The sequence below is a fragment of the Apus apus genome, chromosome 7 (genome assembly GCF_020740795.1).
Source record: "Apus apus isolate bApuApu2 chromosome 7, bApuApu2.pri.cur, whole genome shotgun sequence".
Lineage (NCBI taxonomy): Eukaryota > Metazoa > Chordata > Aves > Apodiformes > Apodidae > Apus > Apus apus.
Window position 1 is genome coordinate 15,750,968 of NC_067288.1, and position 17,911 is coordinate 15,768,878.

At 37.7% G+C, this 17,911-nt stretch overlaps 1 long non-coding RNA gene across 6 annotated transcripts in view; it reads left to right on the plus strand.

Moving 5' to 3' along the window:
* Window positions 1–17,911, plus strand: part of LOC127387346 (uncharacterized) — a 508,224-nt gene that overhangs the window by 128,532 nt on the left and 361,781 nt on the right. For all 6 annotated transcript variants that reach the window (XR_007890100.1, XR_007890099.1, XR_007890101.1 and 3 more), the window contains one exon: window positions 12,647–12,739. This is a non-coding gene — a long non-coding RNA (uncharacterized LOC127387346). The remainder of the gene's footprint in view (window positions 1–12,646; window positions 12,740–17,911) is intronic.

Genomic DNA, 17,911 nt, shown 5'->3' on the forward strand with positions numbered 1-17,911 from the left:
TTAATATCTTCTTAATGGAAAAACAGAAGCATGATTGTACATTTATTTGGACTTCAAACACAACTACCTTGGACCCTGATGAGAATTTGAAACCTGAACTTTTGTTCTTGAAATGTGATGAACTTTAGGACTAAGTGAGTACACAGTTGGAAAAGCCTGCTTTTCTGGCATGATTTGCTTAAACTATGATCTAGATCAGATGGGTACAGGGAAGTGGTCCAAGGCATCTTTCTCTTCTCCATCCTCCCTCCCACCCACCTAGAAAGGCTGGCTGTTATTGGGATTTCCAGTACCTTATGGACAGTTTTAAATTGTTTTGGTTGGGTGTAGACCCAGCCATAGGTTATAAACAATGTGCTCTGCAGATAATGTTTTGACATTCTGTAATACCTGAGTGCTCAGCAGAGGCAGGAAAACCCTTTTTTTCCAGAAGTTTACAACTATGTGAAACATAAACAGAATATAGACTGACAAAGAAAGTATAGTTACGTGGGTTAAGAACTTCATCTCTGTCCCAGTACCAAAACTTCCTGTAACAGTGATATTATTAGAGTTTATTATGAACCCCTACAAGAAAACCTAAATGTAAAAAATTCTAGTAGCTATTACTGGCGACAGCAGGACAAACTGAAAAAGCAGCAACTATGTAGTAGTTAAAGAATAAACTTTGAGAACTTTTTTTTTATATTCACATAATATATGTCTAGGCACATAACAGAAGTTTTAAAATTCACCTCTGTGTTAAGATTCAAACCCAGCATTTTGCTTATTGCCAGTTGTCTTTCATCAAAGGCGAATGAAGCCATTCTCCTGCAGTACTCATTAGCACAACAGCGGCACAATGTACACAGTGCATAGCCTGTTCTTGAAAAATACGTCCAACTTCAAGATTATTTTTTTTTTTTTCTGTAAGAAAAGGCTAAATACATGAAAATTGGTAGAGTTACTATGCTTTGGTTTTTAATACCCCTATAAGTCACAGTAGAATTTGACCTTAGACGTTTAACTTGCCCCCCATGAAAATCAATGTGGTTGGCGCATCCAAGTTCTCATTTAAATGTATATTGAGACACTGAAGTACTTTTTATAAAAGTGAATTTTTGACCAAGTACAGTAAATTGTAACAGCTTCTGACCCTGTTAAAATAAATACATAATTTATCACAAGTACTCTACTAAATACAATTTTTCTGAAGTATCTTGGAGAGGTAGCTACTTGCTATGCATACGCAATTGCCACTTTTTAATATTTAAATATCCTGAAAGTTTTACTTTTTTGTTTGAAATAGGAGAGGCACACTGTAGTTGAATCAAAATCAATGTTAAATAATTACAAATGAAAAAAATCATCTGAAGCTATCCAACATGTGTTTTATACATTATCGCAGAAGGTCAAAACTAAGATTGAAAAAACATGCATGAATACAAATTGCCTTGCCATTTTCAGGTTCCTGTGGGTTCCTTTAGTTTTTATGGATTATTAAAAAAACTAGTCAAAATTATAGGGCTGTAGGAGGACAGCAAGTTCCAGGGCACCACACGGTGATGTAGGATTCTGGAGAGTCGTCCTGCTACCAGGCTCCCCTTTGCGCAAATGCCATGGAATTCGTGCCAACTCGCAGTATTATCAGGATTAATTAGCATTGAGAGATACATTAGAAGACTTTGAACTTTGGGGTAGAAAAGAGTTTATGAAAATCTCATAAAAAGATGAACCTGAGGAAAAAGGATAAATTTAATCACCATGCTATTATTTAGGCTACCAAAGAAGCCAAAGATCTGATGAAGGAAACACATTGTGGTAAACTAGTCAGGGCAGGCCACTGTATTAGTGAGGTCATGCTTCTTAGTTTATATCTCTGCATAACTCTATCTGAAGAATTACAGGTAGTTGAAGACAAATTTTATGTATGTTGCAAAGGACAGTCTGTAGCTTAAAGAATTTATAATCCGATGCATGAGCCAAGGCATCCCAGATGGATGTAGGCTGACGCAGGTACAAGAAGATCACGAGACCATCTTGTTCAACATGGTGGACATTGGCCGTATGTCACATGCACCTTTGTCATTGCCCACTGATGTTCCATATAAGCATTAGGAAAACTTCTAAGCAGGGAATACATACAGGTGTTTAGTATGAGCTCAGAGGAATAAAATGTTGAAGTGCTTATTTTAAAATTACATCAAACCCATGATGAAAATGTCTTCCACTTTTGCCTGATTCTTCGATTCTCTTCATGGTAATAAAGAAAAACAGTCTGTCTTTCCAGCTCTCCGTAGACTGAGTCTGTAGTGTTTTCTATGCAATTGCCTGGCTAAGTGTAGATCATCTACAGATGAAACCTCTGTTTTCATGACTCAATAAAATAAACATAGACAAGTCACTCAAATAACAGTACCTTTAAAAGCCTTTTTTTAATGCTGTAATGATGCTAAAATTAATTCAAGTGACTTTATTAGAGATGAAAATTATTGGGATTCCTGGTTTCTTCTATCATGCCCCTAAAACTATACCTAAGTGAAACACTTCTACTCTAGATCCAGAAATAAAAACTTCTGGCATTGCTCATCATTAAAATTTTTCCCCTCAGGCTTTGTCTTTATTAGCAGCTTAAAGTATATTTAGCACTGTCATATGTGAAATCTCTTCTGTTTGCTAAACTAATATGGGATAAAATGTCTTTTTTTCCAGTGTTACTCATTCATTATATAAAAATGAAATAAACTACTTTAGTGTGTATATAGAACTACTCTCTGCTTTTATGACAAAAGGGAGGTGACAGTCCAGATACATCCCTTAGGCACCCAAGGGTATTAAGTAAGAGTCGTTAGTGTAATTGATATCCATATAGAGTGTTGTATTAAACATGATTAAAATGTGCAATAAATTACAGAGGTTCCAGTGTTTCAGCTGCTTTATTATAATCCTATTCTGATAGATATGTTTCTGCTTCCTTGTGAAAAAGTAGAATTATTTCAGAAGAAAGAATTTCCTTTTTTGGTAATTCAAGGCAAAATTTTTAAAAGGTGCATCTTGTTCTTTATATATTATATTCTTGTGTGCAAGAGAATTCTTTGCTTTATGAACATTTTTTATTGGGGATCGTTTCCACAAACTGCTGTTAGGCCATGCCAGATCTTGTAACAGAATAAGGTAGTCTCCTGATGGCATGCTACACCTTGTCAAGAAAACTAAACTTAGAAGATTTTATGTCTGCTCACACTTCTGTTACATCTGAATGGTAGCACTGCATTTATTCTCCTAAGAGACGAGGAAGTACATATTTCTAGATAGTAGTTTTAACTTTCCATTCTTAGTTTTTGTTTGTTTTTTGAGGAAGTTTTACAGTATTTCCAATATCTTGTTTTAAATAACTTCACTCTTCTCTGAAATCAAGCAAACATATTTCTTCAATTCCCTCTTACAAAGGCATTCTTATAATGAAATTTTTCAGTAAATATTTGATACTGGAAAGCAAACCCTAAAGTAAAAATCTTCCCATTTTCAAAGGCTGGCCATGTAGAAGGTTGTTGTCAGATAAGAGGCAGCCTCCTAGAGTTCAAACTATGTAGGATCATAGTCACAGGACAAGATTTCCTATGGCAAGAGCACTTTCTAATCGATGACCAAGCATGAGTTTTCCACATTTATCTCTGCCCAAAACTTACTGGTGACTATAGCTCCAGCCCTGCAGGATTCTTTAGCTCACGCTATCACAATCTGTGCCTTTTAAGGGTCAGGCCTGGTTCCTGATGCAGTGCCACACAAGACATATTCTTCCTTCTGTTTAGATTGCTGTGTCTTCATTCTTTTCTGGTTAAAAGCTCTGAGTCCCTTGTTGCCAACTGAAAGCATGTTTACCTGTGACTCTCATCGTGTTTCTTGTAAAAAACATCAGAGTTTAGAAATAAGCCACTGATAAAGGTCTTTTCTTGCTATTGCTAAATTAATAGTTTGTAACTCTACACAACTCTAAACATCTCAGCTGGCATTTTCCACGACAGGCTTCTGTCCCAAACAGAGTGTGTTTGATGATTAGGTTCTAGTAAAGATTATGAGGAGACAATTTCTCTGTCTTCCTGAATACTATTTCTGCTTCTTGAAGAGCTCTTTTTCTGCTGTGGGTGTTGAAATTTAGCAGGGTTATGCTGGTATGAAGCTTTGTCCTAAATATGTTGCAATTACACATATCAGAAAAACTGTTCTGTCTACAGGCTGAATTGGGCTGCTTTTTAAAAAAAATATTTATTTATTTATTTTTAATTTATTTACATTCCTTGGAGAATTAATCTGCACTGAATGTGCCATGGTCCACACCTGTAGGGATGCTCTACAAAATTGTCCTCACACCTCCAAGTGTGACTGTCATTGGGAAAATCCAGTACAACATGGAGCAAAACAGAAAAATCTGATGGGCTCTGAAAGGGAAGCATGAGAAGTAGAGGGAGGAGAAAAAAAAGAAAGCTACAGAATAGGAAACAAGATGTTTGAACTGAAGAGGATGGGTGTTGAGAAAAGGAGAGCTGGAGTGGCAGAGGCATGTCAGAGCAAGGAATATAGTGTGTTAGGAGGCAAAAGAACAAAAGGCAATCTTACTAAGAGAAGCTAGGAGTTCTCCCAGAAACCTGGATTTGAACCCAAGAATCTTTAATTTCTTTCTGCTTCTCTCAAAAGCAAGTATTTGGCAGAGTTTGTATCTCTTTCACTGTGCCATCTGAGTACAAGTTAGTTCAAAGAGGACTACACTCAGCGCTGGATTTTGCTTTGAAGAGAGAAAAAGCTTTCTCTGGCTGATGGGATGAGGCGACCTTGCCGCCTCAGCCATTCCCCATCCCAGTTCAGGTATAGGGATAGGAGTGACAATATTTGTGGCAGGCAAGATTTACTTAGATTTGGTTCACATACACTGCACTGGCTCTTTTTTCCAGGATGCGCATTTTGATTTTTCAGAAAAGCTTTATACAGATTTGTCAGGCACCTGCCATACAATAATGTACAGTATTTCCTGTGTGCAAAATACACTCAGAAGCAGGATTCATTATTTTCTAAAATTGTGAGGCTACCATGAAAGAGATGATGAAATTAAGACAAGCAAAAGGGAAAACTTTCACAAAGGGAAGAACAGTATCTACATGCAATGGCTGTCAGCAAGAACTTCTGGCACTGCTACATCTTGTAGCTTCTTTTAACTTGAGTTAAATAATGGAATGTTTCCTATGTGTATAGAGCAAGCTGGTTATAACCCATACAGAAAATATAATAGAATCATATAACATAATCATAGAATGGTTAAGGTTGAAAGGGACCTTAAAAGATCATCAGGTTCCAACCCCCCTGCTATGAGCAGGGACATCTCACACAAGACCAGGCTGCACAAGACTCATCCAACCTGGCCAGGGACGAGGGCATCCACAACCTTCCTAGGTGACCTGTTCCAGCACCTTACTACCCTCATGGTGAAGAATTTCTTCTGCTGTCTAACCTAAATTTCCCCTCTCTCAGTTAAAAACCATTACACTTTGTCTTGTCACTGCCTTCTCTGGTGAAAAGCCTCTCCCCAGCTTTCCTGTAGGCCCCCTTCAGGTACTGGAAGGCTGCTATAACATCTCCTGGAGCCTTCTTTTCTCCAGGCTGAACAACCCCAACTCTCTCATCCTGTCTTCACAGCAGAGGTGCTCTAGGCCTTTGATCATCTTTGTGGCCCTTCGCTGGACCCTCACCAACACGTCCCTGTGCTGAGGGCTCCAGAGCTGTACTCAGAACTCCAGGTGGGGTCTCACCAGAGCAGAGCAGAGGGGGAAAATCACCTCCCTCACCTTGCTGGCCACACTTCTTTTGATGCAGCCCAGGATGCAGTTGGCTCTCTGGGCTCCAGCACACACTGGCAGATCTGCTACCACCCACAAGTCCTTCTCCTCAGGACTGCTCTCTAGCCATTCTCCCCCCAGCCTGTATTAGTGCTTGGGGTTGTGCTGACCCAAGTGCAGGACCTTGAACTTGGCCTAGTGGAACCTCATGAGGTTGGCATTGGCCCAACTTTTCCAGCCTGTCAGGGTCCCTCTGGATGGCGTCCCTTCCCTGTAGGGTGTCAACCACACCACACCGCTTGGTGTTATCAGCAGGCTTGCTGAGGCTGCACTCAATTCCACTGTCCATGTTGCCAGCAAAGATGTTCAACAGCACTGGTCCCTATATTGGTGGCTGAGGAACACCACTAGTCACTGGTCTTCATCTGGATATTGAGCAGTTGATCACTACTCTCTGAGTGCCACCATCCAGCCAATTCCTTATCCAAATATATATTTATATTGTTTGCAATACTACATAAATAGTGAATTTCTGTAGGAGATGACAGTGGTATAATAGCAACACTTAAAGTATGGTCTTCCCTATTACATGAGTGCAGTTATTGATTATAGAGGACCTGTATCGCAGCCAACCCAGTGATTTTCCTGTGCAGTAATTGTATGTATACTGCAGTTTGGTAAGGACATACGTGGTTGCCTGAGAGCAGTATTGCCCTCTACTGTGGTAAGCTATTTTCCAATCTGGTTCTTCTGGTTTGCATTATGGATAAAGTAATACAGCAGTGCTGCCCAAGAATGTGCATGGGAAGAGTGGAAGCTTCCTTCTCATGTATTCTGTGTGGAAGCTACTTTACACATCATGTTTCTTTTTAACCTCAGCCCTAATCAAATTTATGACAGCACTTATGGGGGTGAAACAAGCAATCCGTGGGTCAGGTTCAATGGAGACAGAGCTGGATAAGTGCACTTACTCTCTTGTAAGCATTTATTACTGTTTTCAAGAAAGAGAAATCCATGCTGCCCAGCTTCATTGCAGTTTTTAGATGATGAAACAGGAAAATTCTATAGGCCAATAGAATGAACAGTATATCTTTTAGCAGTGGCCTTCATTCAGACAATATTTCTTTATTTTTTTCCCATCCTTTGTACAAGTCTGCATTCTCCAAGGAAAGGCTGTTTTTGTTGTTTTTTAAAGCTGGAAGCAACAAGGAAATTTTGCCTGTCCTAATGCTAATAGATGCTCCTCTCAGGATTCCAGGTGTTTTGAACACACAATCAGAAGTGCATGTCCAGGTGGATGCTCTGAGAAATCAGCCTGTCCCTGTGTTATGTGACATATCTTTTTCTTTCAAGGAAAACCTGAGCTTCACACCCACGAAAACGTACACCCTCTGTGGACTTAGAAATCAAGGTTTGAGAATAAAACAAACTTGAGTTAAATTGGTTTCATTTTGAAAAGTCAAACCCCATAAGACTTTAATACTTGGGTGTATGCTGATGAAATACCATGACTCTGAAGACTATTAATATTCATAGGAAGTCTGAAATAATTCATGACTTTCTGGAGTAATGTTAGATGATGGACGATGGTAAACAGTATCATTTACACTGAACCTTAAAAATTATTGACAAAGACAAGTTCCTAAACACTGGTTAAATCTTGTATTTGTTGTTATGATTTCTTGGTTTTATACTTCAAGCAGGTTTTCAATTAACTCCACTGTATTCAGAGTAATTATTCATTTATTATAGTCAGTTTAGATATGGTAAAGATTAAGGGAGTAAAACAAATCATTTCAGTGACATAGGCTAGTGATACATTGTTAGTATTCTGATTTCTTTGCCTTTTGCATAAGGAAGATTTATAGCATCCATTTTTGAATGATTCCTTGTTAGCATATATTTTTATAGGTATTTATTTGCTAATATAAAGTGTTTTGATAAAGTAAGAAGCTACCTTCCTCTCTCTCCATTCCTTTAGGAAATATAAACATTCCTAGAATAAAAGAGCCTGTAGATTTGAACAGCATACATATTACACATGCAATAAAATATACCTTTGTATTAATGAAAAAATACGATGCAGTGCTATTCTAAGATAACTATGTGTGTTTGATGTTGAGAAATTAATGGCATGAAACAGATGCCTTCAGTCATCTAGGAAGCGTGATTTCCTAGTGTACTGCAGCTGCATGCCCTGCAACGTGTCATCTAACTTATAAAGGGGTTTTACATGTTTATAAAAGTGTGTTAAATATTGGTAAAGTTTATTTTATGCATTATGCATAAAAGTTGTCATTAGGATTTAACAAAGCAGCTTGCAGAGAAAGATTAGGAAAAAAATCTCTGTATACAAAAATGATTTGGATGATTTAGCTAGATGGTTCTGACTTTAAAAAATTAACATTTCACTTACTGTTCTCAAACATTCAGAGAAAGGAGAAAACGAGCACTAACTGAAAAGAGTGAAATATATGTTGTTATAGCAGTGCCTAGCAGGATCACTATTACAGAGGTTCTTTTAGTATTTCCATTATAAATCCTCTTCATTCAGTGTAATGTCATGGTAATTTCAACTCGCATTTGGCTTTAACTTGGCAAATAATCTGTCAACACAGAAATTCAGTTCATTTATATGTATGCATGCATTTGTTCTCATATGTGCACAGACTATATCATGTTCACACATTGCTGATGTATAGATTTTAAAATAAGCAGTGATTGTAAAGCTACTCTTTTTTTGGTCCAGTTTTCCTAACCATCAATTTAAAAGGAGATTACAGATGGGACTTTCAGAAGCATTTAGCATTGCCTTAAATGGTTGCATTTAAGTTAATGGTAAAATTCATATGACTTAAATTGCAGTAAAGTTAGGTCCATGCTGTTGAAAATCTCAACCCATTATTTCAAAATATGTTTAGAAGTCTAGCTGTAGGTGTGTGGTGTAAGTAACTGACTTATGGGGATAGTGGCATTTTAGTGGAACTTCAAGGAGATTATTCAGAGCTCTTTTGTGTCTCTGAACATTCCCTGACTAGATAAAAAGCCTAAAGGACTAGTGTAGGCACCTATATTAGATATTTAATTGATTCAGTCGGGAGAAATTATTTTCCTCTTTAAAAACAAACTTGAAAGGATGCTTTTATGTTGGATCTAAATAAAGAGGAAAAAACCCTATTAGAAAGTGAAGGATGCCACAAGTAAACAACATGGATGAATGTCATGGCTGGAGTTACATGGCAGTAGTGTAAGTATGAAAGGTGGAGGTATCAATAAGCATATAGAAGCAGCTCACTGACAGTAATAAAAGGCACACTTTTGGCAACCATACTTCTGGTTTTATTATGTATATTATGAATTGTTTTCCAGTTGGATAACTTTTTTTTTTGCTGTATTACCCTCACCCACATGCATCTGTGCCTAGTTAAGACATTATCTGTCAAGTAACTTTTTTTGTATAATTTTTGCAAGAGAGAAGACAACTTCTCACAAAACGAAACAATATAATTTTGAATCAAACTAGTCCCTGCTGATTTTGTAAATAAATGTGTGTTAGCTAAAAGCATAACACTAGGAAAAGAGAATTGTTGAAGTGTTTAGTTAAATGTGTGAAAGTAATTGGGGATTTTTTTTCTGGATAAACTAGGACGCTTCACTTTCATTTGTGCTTTGGAACAAGTACAGTCTGTGTTAAAAAAAATAAACTACAGAAACAAAAAGGCAATTTTGGGAAAGACATCATTATTAGTCAATGTATTAGATGAGACCAGTGTTGCATCAGTACAGCTGATAGTAGCTGTGGTCACAACAGAAGTTTGTCTTGGGTCTCTGGCCTGGACCCTAGGGTGGTAGCCTCACTAGGGTGATAATGTAGCATCATCCTGGGTAAACTGCTGATGACATGTCAAATGACAGATGTGATGATTACTAACTGGGGTAGCAGTACCTCTAGGAACATGGATCAGCATGACCAGCTTTGCTGGTTGGGGATTTCATTTGAGCCAATGGCAGTCTTCTGACCAAGGCACTTAAGAATGTATTTTTATGCCCACACCAAATTTTGATGATTTTAACAGAATATAAGCAAATCCATAAATAACTGGCTGAGCAAAAGAGGAACCTACATACTTGGTTAAATATTGAAAGTGATGTTTGGCTCATTTTTAGGTGATAGGCTTTAACAATTCATTTTCTTTCAGTTGACTCACACCCACAGGTTGGTAGATATTTAAAGTTCACCTCAGTTACAGATTTGCTTTCAATTAACAGTTTTTCAGTACTGTTGCTCTCTACTACTGTTACTGTATAAAACATTAATGGCTTTCATCCCACTTTTCCTGAAAGACAATCAAAGCTGATTATCTGATGAGTTATGTGGCATCACTGAGCTTTTACATGATGGCTTACTGGTTTTTTTTGAGCTTTCCCATGTTATTCAGAACTTAACATTTAAATAAATGAGAATATTTTAAAATATTCTTATACCAGGGACACTTGGGATGTAGGGTGCAGTGGATGACATGTCCTTTGGTGTGGATTTGTAATCTTGCATAACATGGGACACCCTAGAAGATCTGAGTTTAAATTTTTACTTCTGGAGTAGAGGACTCTTCTGTCCCTAGTGTCTCACTCCTTGGTAAACTGAAGTTAAATACAGAGCCTGGCTCAATCTTTCCTGAGTATATTGCAAGTTTAGAACAACCTATAAACAGAATTAATACAAGTTTATTTTTCTTTAGTATTTTAAAGTATGTTGTATAATAGCTGAAATTTCATTTTGGTTTCTTTTGCAAAGATCAAAAACATTATATTGGTAAACTTCAGACAAGAAGTCCAGAGAAATTATTTCCAATCCAATAGACTTTTGAAATCCAGTTATCACAGGCTTGGCACTGAGAAGTGGACATAAGTCTTTTACCTTGAGAACACCATTCAGATCTAACTTGAAGTGGTTACTGGCTAAACTTCACAAGCCTCACTAACTGCTATGTTGTCTGCAGGAAGCATTCATATCCAGCATTCAAGTCCAGTTTCTGCCACTGTTCAAGCCCAATTTCTGCTTTAGCTTTTTATTATTGGCTACTCCTTGCACTTTCCCGGCTATGAGACATTTCAGGAGTTGGAGGGATCTCCAATATAGTTAGTCTCAGGGACTATATAAATTAGTATGTGTGTGGAATGCCACATTGCTATGTGTTTTGATGGAGCTGAGTGCCTGTCATCACACAGAAGTCTGTTGATTTTCAGCAAGTGCCATTCTGACTTCTTTGCTTACTCTTTACAACAAGATGTAGTTGCTGGAACTAGGGTTTTAGGTACCTTTCAGGAAAGTCTAACCTACAAGACTAGGGAATAGTGGCATCTGTATCACAGAACCTTTCATTATGGCGGCCAAATATAGTGTAACTATGCAAAAGAAAACATCTTTGTCATCCAAGGAACCATTTATTCCTTTTGTTCTGCTATTAAGAGACTGGGTGGGGAGGGAAGTCTACTAAATTATTTTCTATGTTCATGTTTTCTGAACAAGAAATTATGATGCCTGGTAAATAGAGCAGGTTCTTTATACTCAGTATAGACTGTTGTGTGAAAATGCTTTGCTGACTTTGGAGGAACACCCCTGGATTTGTTAGATGCATTTTCCAAATTGTATTTTGACTGAGAATGAAAATGTTTACTACAAAAGAGATTTCTGAGGAGTAAAGGAGAGTGATATGTTAGTCTCTGGAAATCATAACTTGTGTGGTTGTTTGATCTGATCAATGGCATAATAAGTGAGCATGTACATGTTAAAATGACAGAGGCTCGGCAGGCCAGGATGAACACAGAGGGACAGTGCTAGTACTTGCTACCTGTAGGAAATTTAGTTTTCTTATTTCTCCACCTCTCACAGCATATTGTAGACTGCTCTGTTCTTCAGCGTATATGAAGTAATAGTGGTTTACTAAACCATAAACGGTCTTTCTGTATGCTTGAGGATGAAATATCATGTGCTTACAAATCAACGCTTGACACAATGGAAAAACAATAGGTGCACCGGTGATTTTTCTGTACTTTTCTGATGCTTCCACCCTAGACATTGCTGAAGAAAAACAGTCTCTATTATAAATAGAGATAACAGTGCCAAATTGAGTAACAGCTGCTGAAGAACTGCTCCACTAACCAAGCCAAAGAGATTTTTCCTGTTCTTTGGCCTGTTCTGCATAGTACTGATGCACTGAGATCAGGCGATCTAGGTTTTGTAGTGGTTTGAGGAGCCTCTGATGACATGGATGTTTTCAGCCATATATGAAGGTACATCTTTCTGTCCCCTTTGCACTGCTTGCATAACACAAAAGGAATGGAAATGTATCTAAAAGTAATGCTATTTTAGTCTGGTTTTCATAAAACAGAATTGCATTCTCTACTTGATCCATTTTATTTTTATTTTTCATTTCTTGGTTCTGCTGATCAGAGATTTTTGTCTTTTGCAAAAGAGAGGAGCTTGCAGCAATCAGTGTTGTGTCTTGCAACATCTTTTATTTTTGAAGTAGAATTATTGCCTAACAAAATCAGAGATTGCCCTCAGCTACTGTAGACTAGGAAATCAGTGGCCACATGTAGTCTTGGCAGTTTGCCCTAGACCAGGCTCCCTAAACTTCTGGATAATTTTTCTCCCCCAACAACACACATCTTGTAAAAGAGCTGATGGTCCTTACAGACCCCAAAAAGTACAAGAAAATAAGTTGGTAAAAAACATGAGGATGTTGTGCAATTTTTGGGTGTTAATTTTGATTGCACCACAATACATAGGGACTGAGAGTCAAAAATAGCAAAACCTATTTTTCATCTTTTTGCAGGCATGGATGTGTGATAATGATTTCTTCATAGAAACCCATGACAAATGGAAGGAAGTGATGAGTTGACAACAGATGCTGATTCTGCACCAGAAGGTACGGTTTTTAACATTGAAATACTGCTTTTCATGTGATGCTCAGGAATGACATTTTTTGAGGAGTACTTATATGTATTAACTTCAGTCATGCAGTGTAAGTGTGTCTTAAATCACACTTCAGACAAATGAATATTAACTCCTATCTTTACATATCCTTCTAGTGGGGTTAGTAACAAGGTGTAGACTAAATGCAACTCTTCTGATCAAAGAACAAACCATATTCACTAACAACAGAAGGAACAGAAGGATTTTTATAGGCTCATGGTTGTTTCATAACTAGAGTGTTGTGCCCTTGTTACAATGATTTTGGCTCCCCAGACCATTTCCATCAACATATCTAGCAAGAGACATCTTGCCTTGTTCTGCATCCTTCCTTTCGTGGACACAAAATCAAAAGAAAATCCAATACACGCAGACAAAAGAAGCTGCAGCCAAAACTGTGGTACTTTTGGCATTTTCTAGCAGGATGTGCAAGCTGATCACTGCTAAGTCAGTCTAGGGTGATCTGTGGATGGAGTTTCAGACTAATAAGCAGCTCTAGAGCTGTTGGACTTTAAGGAGACAGCTATTGTGTCTCTTTGCACAGACTGAATTTGGCTTGTCTTGTACTACAGGAGCATGGCTGTCTTACATGTGTTACAATGAACAGTATGCTGGGAATATTACTGACTTTTGCCTTGTATCTGCTTTTGCCTTGTACCTTGTAGGTGATGTAAATGCTAAGCTGTCTGTTGAATTAAATGAGGTTAGAGTTGCCTCATGGTTGATTTTACAGAACACCTACCTACCTGATGTTAAAACACAGAAATCAGTAGCAGCATGAATGACTCAGTGAGCAAAGTTGCTATGAAAGCATTTGTACATTAATGGTTTCTATCTGTAATCCATATTACATGATGATGAGAAAAGTGAGGTGAAACAGAAGATTAATGAAAACAATCAATGGTAATTTCTGTGCTTTTACTAAATGAGTCAATTTATAGCTTTGGTATTGAAATCAAAGTAATGTTAAGTCTTAAACTAGAGCCAGGCTTCAGCATATTGGTCTCTTAATCCACCTGGAGTGCCTTCCAGGGCTGGACCATTTTTCAAGAGTCAAGTTCTCCATAGCATCTTACTTTTTGTAGGAAAGGACATATCTAGTGATTGTAACATCAACAGCACTTTACTGTTTTTCTGTCTGTGATCTGCAGGAAACTAATTCTAGATTTCCGGAAAAATGCTGCAGAAATACATTCATTATTTAATTTCTACTGTTCTTTCAAACGGCGGTTTGCAGAATGCATCTGGGTGTACAGCTAATGACCCATGAGCAATAAGCAACAGTTTAAGTAAAATGCACTGTGAAAAAGCTTTTACCAAACAGCATTTTAATATTTTAAATAGATTTTCCATTGCAGGCTCTTTGTAACTGGATTAGTTCTCTGATGTGTTCTGACAGAGCTGTTGTTAGGGATACTCCATTAACTTTGTCTGTCATTTTATTTCCCCCAGTATCAAGCATAACACCCTTATATTTCATAATTTGTATTGCTATCAGTGCTGATTTGTAAATGTGCAAATTATAATTAACAACGGCCACTACTTCTATTAAATATTAAATCATTCTTGCAGCCTATATTTTCCACAGCAGATGGAGCCCTGCAGTATGCAAATAGACTTTCCTTAAGTAGTCAGCAGTTTTAACCAAATTTTTGGCTTTAAAAGTATGTATTTTTGTTTGCTCTATGTTTTCTATAGCATTTAGGTTAATATTTATTCACCGCAGATTCCCTTTCTCCCCATAAGAATTTCATGGACTATTACATTCTAGCACTGAGGTTTTGTTTCACTTCATTAATAGCTCCTTAATCATATAGCTTGCCTGTAAAGTACAGGCAGTTGTTATTTGTACTCATGCTGCAGTATTGCATAAGAGGCATTTAGTTGTATTTTAATATGTACAGCAGAAGCAAAAACGCTGGGTACACCAACATGGGTTTTTAATTTGAAAACCAATCTACAGGCACAGTTTTTCTTCCCCCCCTAGAATAAGCAAAAGCACTTATGGTTTTATATTGTGTCTTAAACATTCCATTAAATGTCATCAGCTGATTCAGGAAAATGACTTACAAAAATACTAGAGAACTGTAAAATATGTAAATGTAATGAATGCTCAGGACATAGAAGAGATTGAAGGTCCAACATTTATCAGGCAACAATAAAACAGCAAGAAGCATTGATAGAACATTACATTTTACTAGTATGTGGTACCTTAAGCATGAAACACTTATTTTTGGTGTTTACTGCTGTGCTTTTTATTAAAGAACACTGATCCAGAATGAACATAGCCTTTCTAATACTGAGAGGAATCTGAAAAGCAAGCAATGTTATTCAGGAAATGGTTTCACTCTCCACCTGAGCAATTGCAAATGAAGATTTTTCAAATGATCAACTCTGAGATTGTATCCTAAATAAGGGCAGCCCAGGTTTTTTCCACATTTTTAAATGGACACAGGAACATAGAGCTCAAGGACATTAACTGCCACATTAACCAAAGAGTAATGAAAACTTCTCTGAATGAACATTTGGGTGAGCTGAAATGGCCTGACTCATACAGAAATGAATTGTAACAAGCTAGGGTCTTGTCTTCCTGCCGTTTTAGTAGGAGTTGGAATTAGCATGCTAAATGGGATCAGCAGCAGTAAGCAGCTGAATTGGAGTATCCTGGAATCCATGCTGTGAATGCACATGGGTAGTGTAATACCTCTTGTAACTCTGAGGTACCATTTACTTTTAAGTATTAACCTATTTTTAACTGAAATCGTGATACTGGAATAGAATTCTGGGCCAGATTACCAGCTAGCCTTAGAGGGACCAGCTCTGGCTGCTCAGAGCCATGACATCTACAAAGAAGGTACTTTTAGGTACACTCCATGGGATGAAGAATGCAGATAACAGGGCAGGAGCTGGTGCTAACCATTTGGGAACAGTTATTGTAATTTCAAAGATGTTATTTGCACAATGAGAAAGTAAATTACATGATTCAACTTCATTCATATTTATCAATTTTATCATTAATGTTAAGAAGAAATGGGATTTGAAGGATGCTGCAGGAATATCTTCAAATAGGGAAGATAAGTTTTAAAAAGAGAGCAGTAAGCATGGAATAATTGCTACAGATGGGTTTCTGTTCGACATCCACACCATGGCATGCAGGAGAGCATAGATAAGACTTTAAACAAACCAATGGAAGTACTAGAAGCAGCCTTTTTGTGGCAGCCTGGAACTGTGTATGGCTTGACATACGTGTTAGCCAAGTGAATTAGTCTTCACAGAACTTGAGCCCAATAGAGTAGCATTTTCGTCAGGAGCTTTCATTCTGTGGTTTCCTAGAAATCTGCTGTTGTACACCCAGGATAATCTTGGTATCTTTGATATTTCTGTGCAATTTCTACTGCAAAGAGGGGGTTCCAGGAGACAGAAATTTGACCAGTGTATTGAAATGAAGATATTTATGTATTACAGAAAGTTGTATTTCACCAAAACTTCTACCAGAGTCATGCTAATATTTGACAGTAACAGAATATAATGGAAATAACTGAAGAGTTTCTGTGTGAAAATAAATTAATTGGGACTTCCATGGGCTTTCAAAGAGTTTTCACTCCAGAAACTTCTGTTATGAATAGGAGCTAGTTGTATCCATGTCTTTAGCTCCTTATAATGTCATACTGCAACTGCTGTTACTCATATGCACAGCATGGAACTAATCCCTCCCCCTGCTTTGAACTCCAGTGCACCCTGGTAGTTCTGCACTCTCTGCACAGCTTTGCCCCTTGGCTTTTGGCATCAGCCCTGCTCTTTGAGTCCAGCTGTTTGTAGCAAAGAAATTTACTTGCTCTGGCAGCTGGGCATGGCATGTTGACTTTTATAAAATGGGCCTGGCAATTTTCATGTGTGCAGGACACTTGATACTGATGATTTTGTTGCCTCTCAGTGTAATATATCATTCATAAAGGTGTTGAATTGTACATGGATACAATCTTCCAGCACGCTCCCCTCCCTCTGAATCCAGAGTTCTGGTACACAGTACCTCTGAAAAACTGATATATAGTAGCTAATTAAATAATTTGCAGGCAATTTAATGTCCCTTAATATCAGATCAAGGGAAGAAGTCAGGGAAGGGAGCCTACTTTAGGTTCAGAAACACTGAGTGAAAGCCATTAGACTATTCCTATGTAGAACCAGAGGAAATCCTCTCTGGAAGAGCTAAGGAAACAGAAGCATATTTCAGTCAGTCACTGATATCCCACTTAAGCCTGACTTAAAATCTGTCTATGGAGGAACTGATATTTTGTCTGTGAAACTAGTATTTTTCTTCTCTAGGAGTATCTAGTTAGGAGTATTTTAATTATGTTGAACTATTTACATGGCTATATTTCCTCATTCCTTTCAAGAAACTTTGCTGTTCTCAATGTGGGAGATTTGGATGTTATAAATTCTTCAGGAAGCACTCTTTAAATATCAATTTGAGTGTCTTTGAGGCTTAAAATAAAAGCTTTGGTAAGGGCTGTGCATGACTACCCTTGAAATAATTCAGTGCTTCTTCAGGAATTACCAGTTTTGTCTGATGGGCAAGCTACAGGAATTTACAATGAGGAGAAAGAGAAGCCGGATTCCTATGCGTTCATTTCCCCCCCTCCCTAAATCCTGAAGCCTGCTTCATCCTCAGCAGTGCAGTGATTGAGAAAGCTTGGGAAAATTAGGAAAGATCTTAGTAGTTGTGGGTGTAGTGGTGAATGTAAGAGAAGATGATCATTCCACAGTCGCTACCTGTATGACTGAATAAGATTTAGTCTCAGTTAGGAGCCTCGGTAACTCTACATTAGATCTCCTGTTTGCATCTGAACCCCAAAGAATCATGCCTGAAGTCTTTTAGTCATACTTTGCCTCACCATCCTTGTCAAATAAAAGGACTTTTGCTTCTCCGCACAGTATACAATGGTGGCAGTGTTTGGCTTTCTTCCACCCCTCCAAGGCAATTGATAGTCTTCTTCCTCTAAGAAGTTCCTCTAAACTGCTGTATGTTGGAAAGGAGAGCAGGCTGTAGATTTCCACCTGGTTTTCAAGTATATATGTTTACAGTCTTATTGTATGCATGACCAAAAAATGGAACATCTGGGGGGAGAAA